Raw genomic sequence first — 24312 nt, 5'->3', positions numbered from 1 at the left:
CTATTAAGAGGAGATAGAACTGAACATCCCATTTTATTACCTCAGTATGGTCTTATTGAATGTGACATTAAACTAAAAGTTGTCCATGTTTTAACTGCCAAACAAATGTAAAAAGTAGCCCTTTAATTGTTCTGTATTATTATTCATGTTCTGTCTCGGGTGAAACTGCACAAAACACTTTAGTTAAATGATGTTTCATTATGATAACACATGGCTTCTGTAGAGTAAAGCATTGTAGTTAATATGCAAATATGTAGCAATGGTGGCAGGTGGTCAGAGAACATCTTTCAGAATAGACATTTTTGTAACTTCACACTGCGCTCGATCTCATCAGAAACCAAAAAAATTGTACACATAAGGAGCATGTATGTGAACAAATGCACCACGCTATGTCTGGGAATGCTCTGGCAGCTCTCTTAACAAGCAGAACATTTATAGGTGTTTTTAAAAACCATGTTCATAGCTCCATATCTCACAAAAAAAACACCAGTGCTCTCTACTAAGTAGATGTTCACAGTGCTCTTCCATCCCCCCCACACATCTTTCTGACTTTAAACTTTAGATTTTAGCCTTACAGAATGGACACAGGCCCTTCGGCCCAGAGAGCTGAAGTTCATTGACTACAGCTTGGCGTTGAACACCATCATCCCCTCCAAACTAGTTGCCAAGCTTAGAGAACTGGGTCTCTGTGCATCCCTTTGCAACTGGATCCTCAATTTCTTCATCGACAGACCACAATCAGGATGTATGGGCAACAACACTTCTTCCTCAATAATCATCAGCACAGGAGCACCATCAGCACAGGCTATGTGTTCAGTCCCCAGTTTGACTCGCTTTAGTTTGGTTTAGTTTAGTTTATGGGGTACAGCAGGGAAACAGGCCCTTCAGTTCACCGACCTTCCATTACCTGTTCACACTAGGTCTTTGTTATCCGACTTCCTCATCCACTCCCTACATGTCAGGGACAATTTACAGAGGCCAACTAACCTACAATCACATGTCTTTGGGACATGGGAGGAAAACGGAGCATCCAGAGGAAATCCACACAGTCACAGGGAGAACAGGCAAACTCCACACAGTCAGCAAACTCTCTTAAGTGAGGTTCGGGCCTAAGATTCTGCCGCTGTGAGGCAGCAACTCAACCAGCTGTGTCACTGTGCTGCCACTCTAAAACCATGACTGTGTAGCCATTTGGAAAGCAGTGACAGGATCGGTCAAAGTCAGCATCTTGGTTCTTGGTGCTTGATCCTCCAAAATATATCAAATGGAATTTAAACTGGAGGTGGCGGAGGGTGGACTTAGGCAAAAAAGGATTCTTGGAGAAGAAGAGCTACCTTAAATTTAGTTGCATCTGGTTGAGTAACTATGGTAGGGTGAAGACTATTCCATGCTTTAATTGTGCGGGGGAAGAATTAATTGTTGTACACATCTATCTTGGTAGTCTGCATCCCGGGGGCATGAACATCGAATTCTCCCAATTTTGTTAGTCCTTGCTGTCTCCTCCCCTTCCTCAGCCCCCCTGCTGTCTCCTCCCATCCCCCAGCCTTCGGGCTCCTCCTCCTTTTCCCTTTCTTGTCCCCGCCCACCCCCGCCCCCGATCAGTCTGAAGAAGGGTTTCGGCCGGAAACGTTGCCTATTTCCTTCGCTCCATAGATGCTGCTGCACCCGCTGATGAGTTTCTCCAGCTTTTTTGTGTAACCTAAAAGATTTGGGTTTGGTGTAGGTTTGGTTATCTATGTCGAGCTGACCATTTAACATTTTGTAAAAACAGGTCAAACGGTCAGCTTTACGTCTGTCTTGGAGAGGGTTCCACCCCAGTGAATTCAGAAGTTTGGTAACACTTGCTTCTCTCTCATAGGTATTTGTAACAAATCGAGTTGCCTGTCTTTGGACATTGGAAGAAATGTTTCTATTTGTGTATGGATCCCATGCTGCAACTGCACAGTCCAAATGTGGTCTAACGAGGGTGAAGTATAACCTCCTTGATAGATGTTGAACAATGATGAAAGTTGCGCTCCGAACGTTTAGGACACCTGTTGCTTTCACCGTTGCATGATGAGTCTGACCATTCCAACGTAGATCGTTCTGTAATTTGATGCCAAGATACTTGGTCTGTTTGGATTCTTCAAGGGTGGCACCAAGTATATTGTATGATGTTTGGCCTGGATTCCTCTTTCTTGTGACACGCATAGTTTCACATTTGGAAGGATTGAACTGCATGCCCCATTGTTGTGACCACTCAACCATAGTAGCGAGATCTTTTTGGAGAGCATCTTTATCATCAGCTGACTTAATTGGACGGTACAGCAAACAATCATCAGCGAATAGCATGGACTTATGAAGGAGAAATTATCCTTGACTAATCTTCCGGAATTGTTTTGTGGATGTAACAAGTAGAATGGATAAGGGAGAGCCAGTGAATGTGATGTATCTGGACTTTCAAAAAGCATTTGACAAGGTCCCATAAGTGTGCAAAATTAGGGCTGATGATATTTGACATGATTAGAGAACTGGTTGGCAGACAGGAAGTAAAGAGTAGGAATTAACAAGTCCTTTTCAGAATGGCAGGCAATGACTAATGGGGTGCAGCAATGCTCAGTGCTGGGCCCAGTTATTTACGATATATATTAATGATTTAGATGAAGGAATTAAATGTAACTTCTCCAAGTTTGCAGATGACACAAAGCTGGGTGACAGTGTGAGCTGTGATGAGGATGCTATGAGGCTGCAGGATGATGGACAGGTTGGGCGATTGGGCAGATGCATAGCAAATGCAGTATAATGTGGATAAATGTGAGGTTATCCACTTAGGTGGCAAGAACAAGAGGCAAATTATTATCTGAATGGTGTTAGATTTGGAAAAGGAAAGTAAGCATGCAGGTACAGCAGGCAGTGAAGAAAACAAATGATATAGAATAAAATAATTCCTTTTATTGTCATTCAAACAGACATGGTTTGAATGAAATTTCATTCCTGCAGCCATGACATTACAAAAATAACCAAGACACACACTTAACACAATCCCTGCTGAGTTAAAGAGTTCCCACGGTCGACACAATCACAGTGAATTCTTGAATCCCCCCCCCCCCCCCCCCCCCCCCCCCCCCCCCACTGTGATGGAAGGGAAAAGTCTTATCTCTTCCCTTTGTTCTTCTCCCGCGGTCCAGCAGTCCAACTGCAGCATCGAGGTGACTGGGGCTCACAATGTTAAAGCCACCGGCGGGCGATGGTAAGTCCCGTGGCCATTTAAGCCATGCCGGGCGATGTTAGGCCCCACTCCGAGTCATTTAAAAGTCTACAGCAGTCTTGGACAGATTCATTTACCAGAAATCATTCAGTTAATTAAATTATTAAGGATCTCAGAGTGGTCTAGGAGAGAAAAACATATGACAGGATTTGAATGTTCACCCTTAAGCAGAAAGCTTGAATACCAAATTAGATTATAGACAATAGACAATGGGTGCAGGAGTCGGCCATTCAGCCCTTCGAGCCAGCACCGCCATTCAATGTGATCATGGCTGATCATCCACAATCAGTACCCCGTTCCTGCCTTCTCCCCATATCCCCTGAAGGATAGGACAGGTTTAGAGAGATATGGGCAAACGCATGCAGGAGGGACTAGTGGAGATAGGGCATGTTGGTCGTTGTGGGCAAGTTGGGCCGAAGGGCCTGTTTCCACACTGTATTGTAACTCGTTATGAATTGGTCTGATTTATCCATTAGGAGGAATTGCATTTCCTCAAGATGAGCGGTGTCCAACATACTTGCAATCCACATTTTAAGCGATGATATTGATGTACCCTTCCAAAATTTAAGTATTAATTTTTTTGCTATTATTAAACCATAGTTAAGGAATAGATTTTGAGATGTGATCAATTTATTCCCATCTTCCATTACACCAAATATAATCATTTCAGTATTAGGTTCCATTCTTGTCTTGAATAATTTTGTAAATATTTCAAAAATATCATTCCAAAATCTATAAAGTTTTATGCAGGAAACTAAGGAGTGTGTTATAGTTGCCTTTTGGGCTAGACATTTATCACAAGCCCTTCGATAATTATAACAGACTTATTTTATTTTACTCGTTACTCTTGTTACTCTTTCCCTTGGAAGTTAATTTTGAACTGAAGAAATGTTATTTCAGTTTTGCTTCCCTGGAGGCCATTTCTAGAAAACAGGAACAGGCTTCAATGGCCCACAATATCTAAGCAGACAATGATGCCAATTTTAACTAATCTCATCTGCCTACACGTCGTCTATAGATCTGTACACATGCCTCTTAAACATTGCTATCTGTTTATACCATCTTCCCTGGCTGTTTATTCCAGACACCAACCACTCTCCATGTTCAAACCCCCTCTTGTAAATCTCCTTGCAACTTTTGCCCTTTCACATTAAAGCTGTGCCCTCTCGTATTTGACATTTCCACTTGGGGAAAAGATTGTGGTGGCATAAATGCCTGCTGCTATTGATGGTCCACAGATGCCACATTTTGAGCTGCTAGATCTGTTCCAAGCCCATCTCCTCTCACCTCACCCACTGCATGCGGTGTTCCTGATGTGGCCGCCTGTACAATGACATGACCTGGCGTAGACCAGCCGACCGTTTCACACTTGGCCTAGTTCCACCAAGACCCGCTGGACTTTCCGATCTTTCTGCCCTGGACTTTCTTCCATGCCCGAGTGGGGCCACATGCAAACTGGAGGAACAGCTCCTCATATCCCACTTGGGTAACTTACAGCCCAACAGCGTGAACATTTAATTCTCCAATTCTCCAATTTTAGGTAACACCCACCCCATTCTCCCCCTTCTCTCCTATGCCTCATCATGCTCCACCATGACCCGCCTGTTCCATTTTTGGGGGCTACATCCGCACCCGGATGTCCCGTGAGAAAGAGCACGCGATATCCACGTGCACCGTGGGTGATTTCCGGGACCGCTGGGCACTGAGCGGGCTTGACTGTCTACTGGATCAGGATAGTAACATAATAATTTGACACTTAGTACAATAAGAATACTTGGCAATGTCTGTATTATGGTGGAGAGTGTGTTGTTATTGTTTGTTTTCTAATTATTATTGTAAATAATTGAATACATTTAATTTTGATATAAAAAAAAAGGAGAAATGCTGAATTAATCGGTAGGACAGAAGTGAAATAAATGGCGCGTTTTTCCATTGAGGGCCCATTTATAAAGCAATGATCACGATGTTGTGAGGTTTACGGGAGCTATGAGAAAGGAAATTGAAACGTAAATAGAAACATAGAAACATAGAAAATAGGTGCAGGAGTAGGCCATTCGGCCCTTCGAGCCTGCATAGCCATTCAATATGATCATGGCTGATCATCCAACTCAGTATCCTGTATCTGCCTTCTCTCCATACCCCCTGATCTCTTTAGCCACAAGGGCCACATCTAACTCCCTCTTAAATATAGCCAATGAACTGGCCTCAACTACCTTCTGTGGCAGAGAATTCCAGAGATTCACCACTCTCTGTGTGAAAAATGTTTTTCTCATCTTGGTCCTAAAAGGCTTTCCCCCTTATCCTTAAACTGTGACCCCTTGTTCTGGACTTCCCCAACATCGGGAACAATCTTCCTGCATCTAGCCTGTCCACCCCCTTAAGAATTTTGTAAGTTTCTATAAGATCCCCCCTCAATCTTCTAAATTTTAGCGAGTACAATCCAGGTGAGCACTAGAGTCCATGCAGTGTGTTGGCTGACACCAGAAACCACTCTTCCTGTACAAACACCCCTTCTCAAGTCCTGGCATGGCAGCCTCGACCACAATAGGGGTGGTGCTGTAAGATGTCAGCTGAAAAGGTTTCCTGAACATGGACAAGTTTGTATCAGAAGTAAGATGGGGAAAGTGTAGCATTAATGAGAGCTCAAACTCTTTCATTAAATGGTGGCACAGCAGTAAAGTTGCTGCCACAGCGCCAGGGACCCGGGTTTGATCCTGACTAGGGGTGCTGTCTGTACGAAGTTTGCACGTTCTCCCTGTGATCACCTGGGTTTCCTTCACGTTTGTAGGTTAATTGGCTTTTGTAAATTGTCCCTAGTGGATAGGATAGATCTAGTTAGTGTAAGGGTGATCGTTGGTTGGCACAGATTTGGTGGGCCGAAGGGCCTGTTTCCACTCTGTATCTCGAAACTAAACTAAACTAAACTAAACTAAACTAAACTAAATTAAACTAAACTAAACTAAATTAAACTAAACTAAATCAAATTAAACTAAACTAAACTAAACTAAATTCAACTAAACTAAACTAAATTAAATTAAACTAAACTAAACTAAACTAAACTAAATTAAATTAAATTAAACTAAATTAAACTAAACTAAATATTAGGATACAAAAATAAATTGCCATGTGTTTGAGAGATTCCTTTTTTAATTCAACATTAATGATTTTATTTTTCCTTGAAGTGGTCTGCTTAGTTTAGTTTAGTTTAGAGATACAGCATGGAAACAGATCCTTTGGCCCCCCGCCTCCACGCTGACCATTGATCACTGGTTCACACTAGTTCTATGTAATCCCACTTTCTCTACTCCCAAAACACTAGCGGCAATTCAGAGGCCAATCAGCTTACAAACCTGCATGTCTTTGGGGTGTGGGAGACCACCAGAACACCCAGAAGAGTTGAGTTGAGTTTAGTTTATTGTCACGTGTACGAGGTACAGTGAAAAGCTTTTGTTGAATGCTATCCAGTCAGCGGAAAGACAATACATGATTACAATCGAGTCATTCACAGTACAAATCCATGATTAAAGGAATAACATGAATAACGTTTAGTGCAAGATAAAGTCCAATAAAGTCCGATCAAAGATAGTCTGTGGGTCTCCAATGAGGTAGATAGTAGTTCAAGACTGCTCTCTAGTTGTTGGTAGGATAGTTCAGTTGCCTGATAACAGCTGAAAATAAACTGTCCCTGAATCTGGACGTGGAAATCCTCGTGGTCACGGGGTGATCGTGTAAATTCCACACAGACACCTGAGGTCAGGATCGAACCCGGGTCTCTGGCACTGTGAGGCTAAGGAATCTTCCCAATGTTCCTAAGGAATCTTTAGGAATGAATCCATCACTGCAGAAAAAAATGCTGTAAATGGCAGAGTTAAAGCAGAAGCAGTAGAGAAATAGGAAAAAAAGCAAAAATACTAGAAGCATTTAAGAGTTGGCACAACTTAAGAAGAAGTCGCAGTGTTTGATTGCTCAGCTGCTGGTGGAGAGAAAGATGGAAAGTGCAGAGACCTTGACCACAATTTTCCAAATCCCTTTAGCTGTGGAATTGAGACAGAGGTTCGGAATATTGTACTTGTTAAACCTCTGCTTAAATTCAACAGATGGCTGCACTCAGCAACTTCTTGCCTGACATCAGTGGGAAGGAAGCCTTTCAGAGCCAAAAATCTAAGCAAAAGTAATTGACATTTCAAAATATATGGATTAAATTAGAAAGATCAGCAAAGATTTGTCAAGGCAAATTGTGTGTTGATTAACTATGGAGGTTTGTGAGGAGGCAGTAGGGGAATCAGGGAATCACGAGGGGAAAACGAGGGTGAATGCAGGCTTTTACCCATATTAGGGGAAGCAAGAACAAGAGGACATAGGTTTAAAGTGCGAGGGGAAAGATTTAATTGAATCTCTTTAATTTCAAGAGAGAGCTATGGGCCTGACCACTTAGGCAATTTTTTTTCAGCGGACTGCCGACGTCTGTCAAGTTGCCGGCAGTCGCCTGAGAAACCGGGAATTGGAATGGCGACTGTCAGAATGGAACACACACACACACACACACACATTGCAAAGGTGGGGGCCAGGGCAAGCGGGGGGAGCGCTGTCTGAAATTCGCACGGTACAAAACCAAGGTGATAGAGACACACTCCGCGATGAACAGGAAGGTTGGCGCTGTAATTAAGATGGCTAGCACAGTGTACGGTGAGTCCTTTAAAAGAGGGGGGGGAGGAGAAGGGAGGAGAAGGAGTGGAGACAACTTTTAATAAGCCAGAGAAACACAGCTGTGAAGATCGGCGGACATTTAACATTACCGGTCGGTTTTCCTTGGTTCTGAAAACTCCTGCTTATGTTTTTTTCCCCAAATGAGCCAATGAAAATGGCCAGTCAGCAAAGGCGATAAACTAAAACTACCTATGACTACCTAAAACTACATGGCGACCCGACTACAACTGCACCTACGACTATCTGTATAATTTTATACACTTCTATCAGGTTCCCCTGCAATATTTGGCATTCCAGAGAAAATAATCCAAACCTGTCCAACCTCTCTCCGTAGCTACTACTCCCTAATCTAGGCATCATCCTGATAAACCTCCTCTGCACCCTTTCCAAAGCCTTCATGGGGTGACCAGAATTGCATGCAATACTCCTAATGCAGTCTTACCAAATTCTTATCAAGCTACAACATGACCTCTTATACTCAATGCCCTGATCTATAAAGCAAGCATGCCATATTCTCCAATATACCCTCATGTTCTCCAAAATTATTCTGAAACCTGAATCCAGGACTAGATGGATAGTTATGTTATCTGACCTACGGACCTTTTTCCTAAGTTGTATTATTGATAGTTTATCCTACATTTCTAATTTCTTTTTTTCCTTCTTTTTCCTATCTATAAATATAAATAAATAATTAGAGGCAATGTTAATATGTAACCGATAAAGGAGGATCCCAGCTACTTTGGTAACTGGGTCCCTGGAATCCTGGATATTTAATATGTAATCGTTAAACAAAGTTTGTATTCGTTTGGACTATGATATGCAGATGCCTCTAATTTTTAAAAAAAATGTATATCATTCTACTTCCTTCTCCCGTGTTGAGTGGAATTCCAATGATAAATTGTTCAAACTTTAAAAATCATGCTGCATGCAAAAAGTGCAAGTTTAGCAGGAAAGTCTCACCCAGTTGAATCACAACCCTACAGAAAATCCTCATCTTACCTTCCAGCTCTCAATGATAAGAGTCTAACAATCATTCGTGCTCAGTGCCCTAACGATACACCAGAATAATCAGTGAAGATAACTTTGCAGCTACCTGAAAGAGGGAACTCATATTTTGGGCTAGGATCTTTCTAAGACTTAATTTCAGAATAACGACAGCCACCTTGTCCATTTATAATTAAAGGAAATTGAAATAAAGTGGACAGTGGGCATAATTTATAGTGGGCCTTGATGGAGTTAGGCAATATTTAAGTGTTTCAATAATAGCAGGAAAATTTAAGTCCATGGAGCAACAACACAAAAGTATATGGTGGGAATACTATATTCCTAAATGAATAAGATTGCTTTGGAGGAAGAGATATTTCCAAAGTACTTTTGTTTCCTTGCTGAAAATAAATCAATGGGAACAATTAGAAGGCAGTAATCTAATCGCGGAGTTAAAATGGCATCACGTTCTGCAAAGTGTTGATGCCAGCAGTCAGTGAACTCTCTGTCCATGAAGATGAAGACCGTTAGCAAACTGCTTACAGATATATATTTTATAAATGTAAGAAGGAATTGCAGATGCTATATTACTGAAGATGGACTCTATGATACTGAGTAAGCACTATAGAAGGTTTAAAGCCTGGGTACATAAGAGAATATTTGAAATAGTGCAGATGATGATAACTCTCTATTGATGAAACTTTTTTTTAAATGATTTTTTGATATATTAAGAGGAAGCGGCATGTTGTCGTCTATGACATCTTATCTAGGGGGCTGAGCTCAATGTATAATTCCAACTTCGGAGGTCAATCAATTTTTGGCCAACATAGATGGCATCTCGAATTTAAGGTATCACCTTTTTGATACCTTAAAGTCACTTTTTTTTTAAATTCGTTTTTATGTGGTTCATTCAATAAATTTTCTTTTTTTCTTCTATCTTTCAATACACATTTCTCTTTTTCTCATGGAGGTTCAATAGACGGAGGAGATGTAAAATAACGTCAGAAGCACGGGACGACCCAAAATCCTGAGGTATTTAACTGCACCACATGAATCAAAATCACCAAAACCAATTAACAATGCAAGACAATAGCAAAAAAAAGAATGGAGGAATCACATTCTGTAGTTGGAATATTAGGGGTGTGAATGACCCAATTCAGAGGGGCAAGATTCTGGCCCAGTTAAAATCTTTAAATGTGGACATAGCTTTTCTGCAAGAAACTCATACGAAACTACAAACACAGATGAGACTGAGGGCAAACTGGATAGGTCAAACTTATCACTCGTCATTTACCTCTAAAGCTAGAGGAACGGTTATTATTATTCGGAAAGGTATACCATTTATATTGAAGAATACTATATCTGATAAAGAAGGAAGGTTCACCATAGTTGCGGGAGAAATTTACTCTACACCATTGACTGATAAATATCTATGCTCCAAATTTTGATAACCCCCAATTTTTTAAGAAAATCACGGATATAATAGATGAGTATAATTACCAAAATGTAATATTAGGGGGGGGGGGGGGGGGGGGGGGGGGGGAGCTTTAACTGTGTTATAGATTCATATTTAGACAAATCAATAAAACTAAGGAAGGGCAGCGTCAAATCCAAGACTAGTGAATTTTTAAACACATATATAAAAAACAATAATACAACAGATGTATGGAGAATAGTTAATCCAACTGGAAGGGAATACTCGTTCTACTCATCGGTACACAAAACCCACTCAAGAATTGATTATTTTTTAGGGGATACAAAATTAATCCCATACACGATTAATTCTACATATCATAATAGTGTAATTTCTGATCACTTTTACTTTAAAACTTGAGGGAATGCCAGGTATAAAATCTTTTTGGAGATTTAATACACAAGTAGCTAATAACCCACAAGGTTACGAGTATTTAAAACAACAAATTATTTTTTTTTTGAGACAAACGAGACACCAGGTATTTCACCATCTTTATTATGTGAAACTTTTAAGGCATTCATCCGTGGAGTTATAATTTCATATCAAAGTTTTCAAAAATAAAAATAATAGGACAGAACAATGGACGTTAGAAAAGGAAATTAAACTATTAGAATTAGATAACACAAAAGACCCAACTATAGATAAACATAATAAGATTACATTATTGAAATTGAAACTTAATCGAATATTATCGGCAAGAGTAATAAGATTATTTCAGATTACAAAACAGGTACAGTTTGAATTTGACGATAAACCACATAAACTAGCGCGACAATTGAAGAAGCAAGAAAAGGAAAATACTATTATTAAAATCAAATCAGAGAATGGGGAACTATTAACTCTACCCAAGGACATTAATAAAAGGTTTGCTCAATTCTATCAAAACTTATATACATCTAAAACTAAAATGGAAGACATTAAAATTATAAATTTTTTAGATAATTGTAATCTGCCAAAATTGGATATCTTAGAACAAGAGGAATTAGGGGCTCAGATCACGTGAAGAAATAATAGAAACAATAAAAGAACTGAAAAATGGGAAGATGCCAGGACCAGACGGTTTTAATAATGAATTTTATAAAAGATTTCAGGAGTTAATGGTCCCACGGTTACTTAAATTATACATGTTTGCCTTTACCGAAAAGAAATTACCAGAAACACTAGCAGAATCTACAATCGCGCTTATACTAAAAAAAATAAAGATTTAGAAGATCCGGGCTCATATAGAGCCATATCACTTTTAAATACAGATTAGAAAATTTTAGCAAAGACTTTAGTAAGAAGATTGAGTAAATATATTAATAAATTGATAAACCTGGACCAAACGGGGTTTATACCTAAAAGACAATCATCTAATAATCTGAGACGACTTTTTAATATAATGTATTCACATAAAATGGAAAAGGAAGACTTATTAGTTATATCTTTGGATGCAGAGAAAGCATTTGATCAGGTAGAGTGGCAGTATTTATACATAGTACTCCAAAAATTTAATATGGGAGATAATTTTATTAGATGGGTAAAATTACTATATGATAAACCGATGGCAAGAATATTAACTAATAATATGTTATCTCCAAAATTCCAATTATCAAGGGGCAATAGGCAGGGATGTGTTTTATCACCCCTGCTATTTGCCCTTATGATAGAGCCTTTGGCTGAAAGGATAAGAACGCATCTGAATATTCAGGGATATAATACTAATGACTCTAATAACAAAATGTCATTATATGCGGATTATATACTTTTATATATTACAAATTCACAAACGAGTATCCCGAATTTACTAAATTTAATAGAGGAATTTGGTTCTTTTTCTGGATATAGAATAAACTGGAACAAAAGTGAAATTATTTCACTAAACCCGCAGAAAGCGAATCACCTATTAAAATTTCCATTTAAAATTGCAACTGAAAAATTCAAGTATCTGGGTATTCAAGTTACTAGAAGATATAAATCTTTATTTAACGCTAATTTTACTCCATTATTAAATAAATTGAATGATTAAATTTTGGAAAACGCTCCCATTATCATTAATTGGCAGAATAAACGCTATAAAATGATAGTTCTACCACAAATAATATACTTATTTCAACCCATATATATATATACCAAAACATTAAAAAAAAAAATTAGACTGTAATATTACCAATTTTATCTGGGACTATAAAGCACATAGAATTAAAAGAAACCACTTGTGCAAACCCAAAGAGGTAGGGGGACTTGCACTGCCTAAGTTTTTATATTATCATTGGGCAGTGCATATTAAGAATATAATTTATTGGTTGGATAGTCCTTCTCAACAGATGGAATGGATAAGAATGGAGAAAGAGGATTGTTCTCCGTACGATTTAGGAGCGATCCTCTTCTCCCCGATAAAATTGAACAATACATTATATAAAAAGAATCCAATTATACATAATATAATACGAATTTGGAAACAAATAAAATTAACTTTAAAATTAAGAAACCTATCAGCACTAACACCAATAGTGAATAACCCGGTATTTAAACCATCTCTTATGGATAAAACATATAGACAATGGGAAAGATTGGGAATTAAAAAGGTGGGTGACATGTATGAAATGGGAAATTTATTATCATTTCAACAATTAAAATCAAAATTTAAACTGAATAACAACCAATACTTTAAATATTTACAGATATGTGACTTTATGAAGAAATACATACCAAGATTTCAGAGCATAATGATAGACCCACTGGAAGAAGCAATGAATATTAAGGCGGACACACAAAAATTAATATCATATCTATATAATAGTATTCTTAACAGAGAATTGCCATCAACAGAGGCAATTAGAGAAGACTGGGAAAATTAATTAATGATAAAAATTTCCAAAGAAACATGGGAAAAGTATTTGATATATATACATAAATGTTCGATTAATGCTAGACACAATTTAAAATCAATTTGAAATATTACACAGATAAATATTATTCAAAAACTAGGTTGAATAAATTCTACCCAAATATTTCTCCCATCTGTGACAAATATCTTTCTCAAAATGCCAATAATCACACACTCTTTTATTTCTTGTACAAAACTTCATAAATATTGGTGTGATATATTTGATATATTCACTAGTCTACTTAAGATAAAAATGGAACCTAATACTGAAATTATTATATTCGGAGTAATGGGAGATGGGAACAAATTAAATATACCCCAAAATTCATTTTTAATTATGGTTTAATAACAGCAAAAAAACATACTTAAATTTTGGAAAAATGCTACTATACCAACATTTAAAATGTGGACCAGTAATATGTTGGACACAGCACACTTGGAAGAAATGAGACTCCTCCTAATAGACAAACAAGACCAATTCTTAACGAGTTGATCTCCATTTATTGTTTTTTTGGATTCATGTGGTGCAACAGTATTGTAAAAATTAAAAGTTTCAGGTATGGGTGAATTAGATGATCAAGAATATAAAAAAGCATCTCCTTGTGGCGAGTGGATAATCTCCCTCCTGCTTCACTTTCCTACATTTCTTTTCTTTACTAGCTCGTTTTCTCTCTTTTTTTCCACACACATTAGATTTTCCTCTATTCTTTACTATCTCTTTCTTTCTTATCTCTCTTGTACAGATAATGTATTATGCTAACATAATTTTGGGAAGCTGTAAAAAGGTACCACTGTATTGTACTTACTTCTAATAAATTAAATTAAAAAAAAAAAGATATAGTTTGATGGAAAATCCTCATCTTACCTTCCAGCTCTCAATGATAAGCATCGAACAATCATTCGTGCTCAGTGCCCTAATGATACACCAGAATAATCAGTGAAGATAACTTTGCAGCTACCTGAAAGAGGGAACTCATATTTTGGGCTAGGATCTTTCTAAGACTTAATTTCAGAATAACTACACCCGCCTTGTCCATTTATAATTAAAGGAAATTGAAATAAAGTGGACAGTGGGCATAATGTATAGTGGTCCTTGATGGAGTTAGGCAATATTTAAGTTTCAATAATAGCAGGAAAATTTAAGTCCATGGAGCAACAACACAAAAGTATATGGTGGGAATACTATATTCCTAAATGAATAGGATTGCTTTGATTGAAGAGATATTCCCAATGTACTTTTGTTTCCTCGCTGAAAATAAATCAGAAATAATGGTTATCTGGGAACAATTAGAAGGCAGTAATCTAATCGAGGAGTTAAAATGGCATCACTTTCTGCAAAGTGTTGATGCCAGCACTCAGTGAACTCCCAGTCCATGATGATGGAGACCGTTAGCAAACTGCTTACAGATATATATTTTATAAATGGAAGAAGGAATTGCAGATGCTGTAATACTGAAGATAGGCACAAAATGCTGAAGTAACTCAGCGGGTAAAGCAGCATCTCTGGAGGAAAGGAATAGGTGACATTTCGGGTCGAGACACTTCATCAGACTAAGAATCAGACTGAAGAAGGGTCTCAACCCGAAACGTCACATAGAAACATAGAAACATAGAAACATAGAAAATAGGTGCAGGAGTAGGCCATTCGGCCCTTCGAGCCTGCACTGCCATTCAATATGATCATGGCTGATCATCCAACTCAGTATCCTGTACCTGCCTCCATACCCCCTGATCCCTTTAGCCACAAGGGCCACATCTAACCCTCTTAAATATAGCCAATGAACTGGCCTCAACTACCTTCTGTGGCAGAGAATTCCAGAAGGCAGTCACCCATTCCTTCTCTTCAGAGATGCTGCCTGTCCCGCTGAGTTACTCCAGCATTTTGTGTCTATCTAAGATTCAGACTATATATTTTATACAGTTAGCCAAAGAATTGTATGGTAAACCTCAATGTATCAATATGCATTAATTTAACATAGATTTGCAGTGGATTAATTGGATGTATTCTTCCAAAATACCATGGATTCTAGTTGGTCCTGAAAGATGGGAAGATAGTAAATGTAACCCCATTATATGAGAAATGAAGGATAGAGAACCTTGGCAACTACAGATCTGTTGGCCTGACATTGTTGGTATGGAAAATGCTAGAAGCTAATATTAAGGAAGTATCAAAAAGACACTTAGAAAATATTAATTAGTCTGGGTGGAACCAACTTGGATTTATGAAAAGGAAGTCAATTTGATGAATCTGCTTAAGTGCCTTTTTGATGTTGGACGAGCAGAATAGATTTGGCTGAACCTGTGTATCTCCTGGATTTGCACTTTCATAAGGACTTTATTAAGATATCAATCAAGAGGATGTAATGCAAAACTAGATGGATCACATAGAATTGAATGACATTAATTGAGATGGACAGACAGAAAGTAGGTATAAATGTGTGATTTTCAAGTTGGCGAGGAACAACTAGTAGAATGTATGACAACCTCTGCTGGGGCCCTGACTTTTCATAACCTATATCAAATATTTGATCAGGGGACCAAGTGTTTTGTGCTTAACATGATGATAGAGTCATAGAGTGATACAGTTTGGAAACAGGCCCTTCAGCCCAACTCACCCACATTGGTCAACATGTCCCAGCTACACTAGTCCCACCTGCCTGGGTTTGGCCCATTTTGGTGTATAGGCTTGTATAGCAGAGAGGAATAGGTGGGCAGATATTGGGTCCTCTCTGCCCAAGACTGCAAGAAATTGCAGAGAGGTGTCCAGTCCATCACACAGACCAGCGTTCCCATCACCAATTCCACCTACACTTGCTGCCTCTGTGTGTAAAGCAGCCAACAAAATTAACTATCTTTCTTGCCCCGTTCATTCTCTCTTCTCCCCTCTCGTGAGGTCAGAAGACTCAGGAACAGCTTCTTCCACACTTGGACTTTTTCTCTGGAACTGTAATGCTCCAATACTGTAAAACTATATTCAGCATTCTGGTATTTTTCAGCTTGCACTACTTGTTGTAATTGTGTCTAACTTGATTGTACTCATGAATAGTATGATCCGATTTAATTGAACAGCATGCAAACAAAAGCCTTTCACTATATCTCAGTACATGTGACAATAATAAACCAGTGCCAAGACCAAACACCGAGATTGCAAAATGCCTAAAGAGATGCAGGAGTTTCTCTCAACAGAAGTAGTAAACTCTGTACTGGCAAAATCATTCAAGAAGGTGTGGGAGGAATGACCTGGAGACTTTGTTGATTTGGTCAGTTACGGCATCAGGGTGACTAAGCAGTTTCCTATGAAGATAGAGGAAGGATGGACCTAAACTACCTCCTCAAACAAATCAGTAGATTAAAGGCTGGCATGATGAATTGGTTATACTCTACAGACCTGACACAGAGCTGCAGCACCTTTTGGTCCTCCTACCATTCCAGGACCATTCCTGCAATGCACAGTCTTACCAGGAATAGTTTGCAAGTGTTGAAATGTATTCTTCAGCCAAGCAAGGCGTGATGAAGTTGAAATATCATGTCCTCCAGAGATGCAGCCTGACCCTAGGCGCTGGGCCTCGACTAGCTGAAGTTTGGAAGCTGACCGAATAGTGAAAGGCTTGGATAGAGTGGATGTGGAGAAGATTTTTCCACTAGTGGGAGAGTCTAGGACCAGAGGTCATAACCTCAGAATAAAAGGATGTTCCTGCAGGAAGGAGATGAGGAAGATTTTTTTTTTATTCAGAAGGTGGTGGATCTGTGGAATTCATTGACACAGAAGGATGTGGAGGCCATCAATTGATATTTGTAAGGCAGAGATAGATAAATTCTTGATTAGTATGTGTGTTAAGGATTATGGGGAGAAGGCAAGGTAATGGGGTTGAAGGGGAGATCAGCCATGATTGAATGGTGGAGTAGACATGATGGGCCGAATGGACTAACTCTGCTCCTATCGCTTATGAACATGAACCTGCTAAATTACTCCAGCACTGTGTGCCTTTTTTTAAAAATAAACCAGCATTTGAAGTTTCTTGTTTCCACATTTCTCACAGGTTTTTGAAAAGGTTCAGGCAAATTATCTTTTTACCAATTAATTTTAATAAAGTGTTATTTTGGACTTCCCTGCTGTTTAATACATATTAACATTCTGTTTTGTCAGTTCAGTTTGCAATTCTACTCTAATTTCAGATGGCTGATGTCTATGGTTTCAGATTGTTCTGCCAATTTAAGCAAAATAGAGAATTATTATTCTCTGTGAATTTGAAACATTCTTGTTTAAGTTGAGTTGAGCATGTAAGACTTAATTGAGACCACAAGCTGTAGAGAAAAGATAAAACAAAGAATTGAGAATAAAATCTTAACATTATTTGAAACAAATACTTTGATAAATCTCATAAAAACTTTCTGATTTGCCATTGACTAAATATATATGATGTGAATAATGCTTGTTATGCATAATGCATAATCTCTCAAAATGTTGGTTAAGTGCTTAATGTTATTTCCAGTCCTTGCAGATTTAAATTTAACATTTTTTAAAAGCGCCTGATTTATGCGAAGCAGATTGTGTCTGATTGTACTTAAACTCTGTCATGTTTTAAACACACACTTCAAAAAGACGCAGAAGCTGTGAAAAATGATCTGAAACTGTTTGGGCACCAACACCATGTAAGCAGCAAACAACCATGCATGTGAAATGTTGAAAGCATCATGGGCCGAGAGAAAGCAAGCTTGGCTCCCTACCATGAAATGTTATTCTGAGATTGTCCTCTTAATGGCATCTCTCGAGGTTATTGGCTACAAATTCTCTCCATTGTGAAAGGTCACTCTGGCGGCATTGACCAAGTAGAAAAGATTCCTCCAGCACAGACAATGGCAGAAGTCACCCTTTAAATGTCCCCTCTTCTATATTGCGCTATTTATTCCGAGGCTCCCCACAAAGATGTCACTGTTTAACCAGTTTCCTTCAAAACGGTTTAATTAGCTGAAAGGAAAGCTATGTCTGAGCATGTTTGTGTGAAAAAACAAAAAGCTTTCCCCTTTCAGAAAGCTCATGCACTATCTTGTCGGAAATCTCCAGTTCTGAAGAGGAACACATAAATGAAACAGCATTCCATTCATACGTCGTCAAGGCCCTGACAACAATTTTAGAGGATCTGTTTTCAAAGCCCTTTTTTCTCTCGTCTACCTTTTTTACCGCACTTCTACTGGTTTTCAGCCATCCCAGAGTTAACATTCGTACCCACCTAAACATGTCACCAATTGCTGCCCAGTCTTATGGTGATGGGACTCCGAAAGAGTTTCTAACTTGCCGACTAGAAGAGTTAGCGTCCTGAGAGCTTGGAACATTTATATTAAATGTCTGAAATCTGTTTTATTGCAGAAAAGGTATGTGTCGACCTATCTTCTGCTGCCCAGGGCATTGTCGGGATTCAATGAGTGAAATCTATGAATCTGTGCAGCAGGGAATGAAATGAGACCATACTTGATTCATGCATTTCCTATAGCAGGTGCACATTAGTCCTTAATGACTGTTTTATATGATAACTGCGATAATCAGGCAACAGCACTAACAGTCCACAATTGTGATTGAAAACAAAAGCAAACAGCCGGAGGCACCACGCTACAGAGCCTAACAGGTGCACTCTGCAGCAGTCTATGTGCTCAGTGTAGCTGATGGTTAAATTAACTAAATTAAGCACTTTGCAAGTTGCACAGGAGCCTTGCGTGATTTTTTTTTCTCTCTCTCCCCTTGAAGGTCGAAGTACAAAGTGAACTTCGGAACACGGCAACTGTTTCATTCAGCGAGTGTGAATTTTGTACAACTCAAAAGCAACATTGTTTAAAGAATGGCTCACTTTCTTTCTTCTCTGCCAGCGCTATTGTGCGCGTGTCAAAGGAGCATCTCTGCCATCCATCAGTTTGATGGCATCGTCTAGGACTTCCCACATTGACAAGATAAGTTGCAGCACTCCCCCCAGACAGGTATGTAACTGGGGAGAGTGCAACACTGCAGAACAGAGGCCTGAAGATCACAGAAAATGTTTGTCCCACAGACAACACACAGGCATGGCCATCACCTTTGACATGAAATGTTGAATAGGAGTTTGTTTTCTAATTTCCATGGTTCATTTTTAGGCCACAAAATGTAAATACCAGTAAACACACTGCAATGGTTTCAAAGGAATAAAATGCAAAAGAGTCCCATTAGAAGTACTTCAAGAGTGTTCATGTCAGAATCAATCAGACTTCAGGCCCACTTGAACTGATCTAAGGAAAAGTGGTTGGAAAATGAGTTTAGAGTACAATTACAAAGAGGTGAAAAGTTTAAGAACCAGTGGTTCAGAACCAACTGGCTTGATGTACTTACAACCGAGGCATTTTAAGGCAGTTCAATGAGCTGAAGCACTCCTCCATTTGTAGGACAATAAGATGCTACATTTTTAGTAAAATTAGGTAAGATAATTGTTTCTCATTGTAAATTCTAAACATAATACAGCAAATCGTTTAAAAATACATCATCTTGACTTCAGACTTTAGAGATACTGTATGGAAACTGGCCGTTCGGTTCATCGAGGCTTGGCCGACCAGCGATCACCCCGTACACTAGCGCTATCCTACACACTAGGGACAATTTACAATTTACAGAAACCAGTTAACCTACAAACCTGAACGTCTTTGGTGTGTGGCAGGAAACCGGAGCACCTGGAGAAAACCCACGTGGTCACACAGAGAACGTACAAACTCCGTACAGACAGCGCCCGTAGTCAGGATCAAACCGGGATCTCTGGCGCTGTAAGGCAGCAACTCTACCGCTGCGCCACAGTGCCTTGCCAGTTGCTAACAATCTATTCATACAAAGTAGCCCAGCATCACTCAGTTCTTTTTGGTTCTGCTCTATTATTTTTAAACATTGACCATTTTATATTTTTAAGTAAAAATGCGGACCTTTGTTCTGATAACTCGATAATTATTTCAAGATCCTTCATATCTTATCTTGATGGTTTGAGCAAAATACCAGATAGACCAGGGGAAAATGACAATTTATATGGTTAAAGCCCTTTATTGATATGTAAAGTTTGTATGATTGAATGCTGCAGTATTTTTCAAAACTGATTACATATAAACCTAAATCTGAAGGGTAAAATGAGCTCCATAACAGTATATGATAATAAAATGTTATGAAACTAATGTAGAGTCTCGTGTATAGTTCAGCATTATTCTCATTACCAAAGTTACAATGCCAGAAGGAACTCTGCACAAATCTTAAAATTCGTCATATTTTATCAGCAATGTCATAACAATAATGTATTGACTGGTATGAGGATAGTCATAGGTATACGGCAGTGTCATATCTTGGATAAAGAAGTGAATATATTTTGTGGGGAAGCATTCAACCATAATAGATCCAGAACAAAATCTGTACTGGATCCATTTTGAATGAGTAACCTATGCGATTTGAACTGGTGCAGGACATTCCTGAAACTGATGTATGCACTGCATCATATAACCAGTGCCAACTAAGTAGTGTTGAACTTTGACACATTTCCATGTGGTCATGTTGGGAATCGCTGGCATGAGGAGACAGAAATCAATTAAAAGTAACGTTTTTTTATGCCTCCAAGAGTGGCACGATGGCACAGCGGTAGAGTTGCTGCCTTACAGCGTCAGAGACCCGGGTTCGATCCTGACTACGAGTGCTGTCTGTACTGAGTTTGGATGTTCCCCCCGTGATCAAGTGGGTTTTCTCCGAGATCTTCGGTTTCCTCCCACTCTCCAAAGACGTACAGGTTAGTAGGTTAATTGGATTGGTATGTGCAAATTGTCCCTGGAATGTTGGATAGTGTCAAAGTGCAGGGATTGCTGGTCAGTGTGCATTTGGTGGGCACTGTATCTCTAAACTAAACTAAACTAAACTGCAACCGGTCATTCAACTAACCATAAAGACCATATGACAATAAGCAGAATTAGGCCATTTGGCCCATCGATTATGCTCCACCATTTAATCATGGCTGGTCTATTTTTACCTCTCAACCCCATTCTCCTGCCTTCTCCCCGTAACCTTTGACGCCCTTATTAATCAAGAACCCATCAATTTCCGCTTTAAAGATACCCAATGACTTGGCTTGCACAGCCATCTGTGGCAAAGGACTCCACAGATTCACCACCCTACATGTTGCGGATGTGCACTTTGCAGCCACTGTGTACCAATGGTGAAGGAAATAAATGGTGGTTGTTGGGTACCAGTCAAATGGGATGCTTTGTCCTGAATGGTGTTGGACTTCATGAGAGGTGTTGGAGCTGTATTCATCTAGGGAAGTGGACAATATTCAATGAGGCTTCCGATCTATGCCTTGTAAGATGGCAGACAGACCTTGTGGTGTCAGGGGGTGACTCCCTAGCCACTGAATACATAGCCTCAAATTTTCTCTTGTGGACATGGCTGGTTTATTTGACTGTCTGGTCAATGATGTCTCCCAGGATATTGATGATGTGGGACACAATGATGATCATTTCAATGAATATTAAGGGTGGGAGGGTTTGATTCTTTCAGATTGGAGATGGAGATTGCCTGGTCATTTAGGTAGTGCAAATGTTACTTTAATTTATCAGGTCATCAGCTCTTAGACATGCTGCAAGCAGATATGGACTATATTAATTGCTGAAATGGTTTGGGTTTAGTTTTAGTTTAGCTCATTTTCAAGTCTACTGAGGTACAGTGAAAAGCTTTTTTTGTGTTTTCAGAAAGACTACACATGATTACAATCGAGCCATCCACAGTGTACTGATACATGATAAAGGGAATAAAGTTTAGTGCAAGATAAAGTCCAGTAAAGTCTGATTAAAAATGGTCCAAGGGTCTTCAAGTGAAGTGGATTGTAGCTCAGGGCCGCTCTCCAGTTGTTGATAGGATGGTTCAGTTGCCTGTTAACAGCTGAGAATAAACTGTCCCTGATTCTGGAGATAGAATTGAATATTGCGTAATCCATCATCAAAGATCCCTACACTTCTGAACCTTAGGGTAGAAAGACCATCATTGACAGGGCAATGATGTCCTGGGGCAGCGATGATCGATATCTGGGAACAACAATCATCCTCCTTTATGTGAGTTACAACTCCAACCACTGGATATGTTTCACTTTGATGCCCATTGATCTGAGTTTCACCTGGTGCCTTGATGCTGCGGCTGGTCAAATGCTGCATTGATGTCGGCAGTTACTCTCACTTCATCTCTAGAAGTTGAACAGTCCTGGTGAAACCCAAATTGGGCATCAGCATGCAGGTCCTGCTAAGTTACTCCAGCATCTTGTGTCGTTTTTTGTAAAACAGCATCAGCAGTTCCTTGTTTCTACATCAGTATGCAGTTTATTGGTGAGGAAGTGTGTCTTTTTATTACTGTCAATGCCAAAGTACACTACTTGACTGATGATTGAGGATAACTGGTAATTAGCTTGATTGGGTTTTTGTGAATGGGACATACTGGGTAATCTCACACTAACACACAGTATAGTGTTGTAACTATGCATGACGGATTGGGTAGTGATGGGGCTAGATCGGTAGCAGAGAGCTCCAGTACTTGCAATGGGTACTTGCATCCCATCGCCTTAGATGTATCCAGTGCTCAAAGTTGTATCATGATTGAACCGAATCAGCCAGAGACCAACTTCTGCACTTGTGGGGATCTCAAGAAGAAGCTAAGCTGGATCATCTATTTGCCAAAGATAGACACAAAAAGCTGGAGTAACTCAATGAGTCTGGCCACACCACTGGAGAAAAGAAATAGGTGACATTTTGGGTCGAGAATCTTCTTTGGACTAAGAGTCATCTATTTGCCACGTGACTGAATCTGGTTGAAAATGCTCCATCCTCGTCTTTACTCGGGTGCTGGGCTCGCCATCATTGAGGATGGATTTTTTCATAGATCCTCCATCTCCTGTTTGATGCTTCATTGTCCACCCGTATTCACAACTCAATATGTTAAGACAGCAGATCTATTTATTGCTATTGAGATTGCTTAAGTCTGTAGATCATGTGCTGTCTCTTTCAGTTCAGCACATATGCAATGCTGTGTTGCTGATTCATGTGACTGCACCTCATCATTTCCCAGTATTCCTGGTACTGCTTCGTGCATGTTCTCCTGCACTCTACATTAAATCAGAGTACACAAAAATGCTGGAGAAACTCAGCGGGTGCAGCAGCATCTATGGAGCGAAGGAAATAGGCAACGTTTCGGGCCGAAACGTTGCCTATTTCCTTCGCTCCATAGATGCTGCTGCACCCGCTGAGTTTCTCCAGCATTTTTGTGTACCTTCGATTTTCCAGCATCTGCAGTTCCTTCTTGGACACATTAAATCAGAGTAGATTCTTTAGCTAGGGTTTCAACCCGAAACGTCACCCATTCCTGTTCTCCAGAGATGCTGCCTGGCCCGCTGAGTTACTCCAGCATTTTGTGTTCATCCTTAGCTGGAGTGTTGGCTTGAAAGTAATGATAGAGTGAGGCCTATGCAAAGCCAAGAGGTGATTTGTGGTGGCGTAAATTTGTGCTGCTGGTTATGGCCCATGGCACCTCGTGAATGCCCAGTTTGAGCTGCCAGTTCTGCTCCAAACTTAAGGTGGAAAGTATGCAGTAAAGAACATGCTGCAAGGCCTTGAGGGACTGAGTTATAGGGAGAGGTCGAGCAGTCTAGGACTTTTTCCCAGGGTTGTGGAATCAAGCATGAGAGGGCAAGTTTAAGGTGAGAGGGGAAAGATTAATAGGAACCTGAATCATTTTCACATAGAGGAAGATGACTTATGGATCAAGCAGCCAGTCTGATGAAGGGTCTCAACCCAAAACATCACCTACTCCTTTTCTCCAGAGATGCTGCCTGATCCGTTGAGTTACTCCAGCATTTTGTGTCTATCTTCAGCCAGATTACATAGTTGAGGATGGTACAATAACAACATTTAAAGAGCATTTGGACAGGTACATGCATAGGAAAGGTTTAAAAGGATAAGGGCCAAACATGGGCAGATGGGACTAGAACATATGGTTACTTTTGTCAG

At 39.5% G+C, this 24312-nt stretch overlaps 1 long non-coding RNA gene across 1 annotated transcript in view; it reads left to right on the top strand.

Annotated features, from left to right (window-relative positions):
* Positions 1 to 22102, top strand: part of LOC129697407 (uncharacterized) — a 153943-nt gene extending 131841 nt beyond the window's left edge. The window contains exons 3-4 of the long non-coding RNA XR_008723520.1: positions 1859 to 1966; positions 19025 to 22102. This is a non-coding gene — a long non-coding RNA (uncharacterized LOC129697407). The remainder of the gene's footprint in view (positions 1 to 1858; positions 1967 to 19024) is intronic.
* The last annotated feature ends 2210 nt before the right edge of the window (positions 22103 to 24312 follow it).

Source organism: Leucoraja erinacea, chromosome 5, assembly GCF_028641065.1.
Source record: "Leucoraja erinacea ecotype New England chromosome 5, Leri_hhj_1, whole genome shotgun sequence".
NCBI lineage: Eukaryota > Metazoa > Chordata > Chondrichthyes > Rajiformes > Rajidae > Leucoraja > Leucoraja erinaceus.
This window is presented reverse-complemented; position numbering and strand designations above follow the sequence as displayed.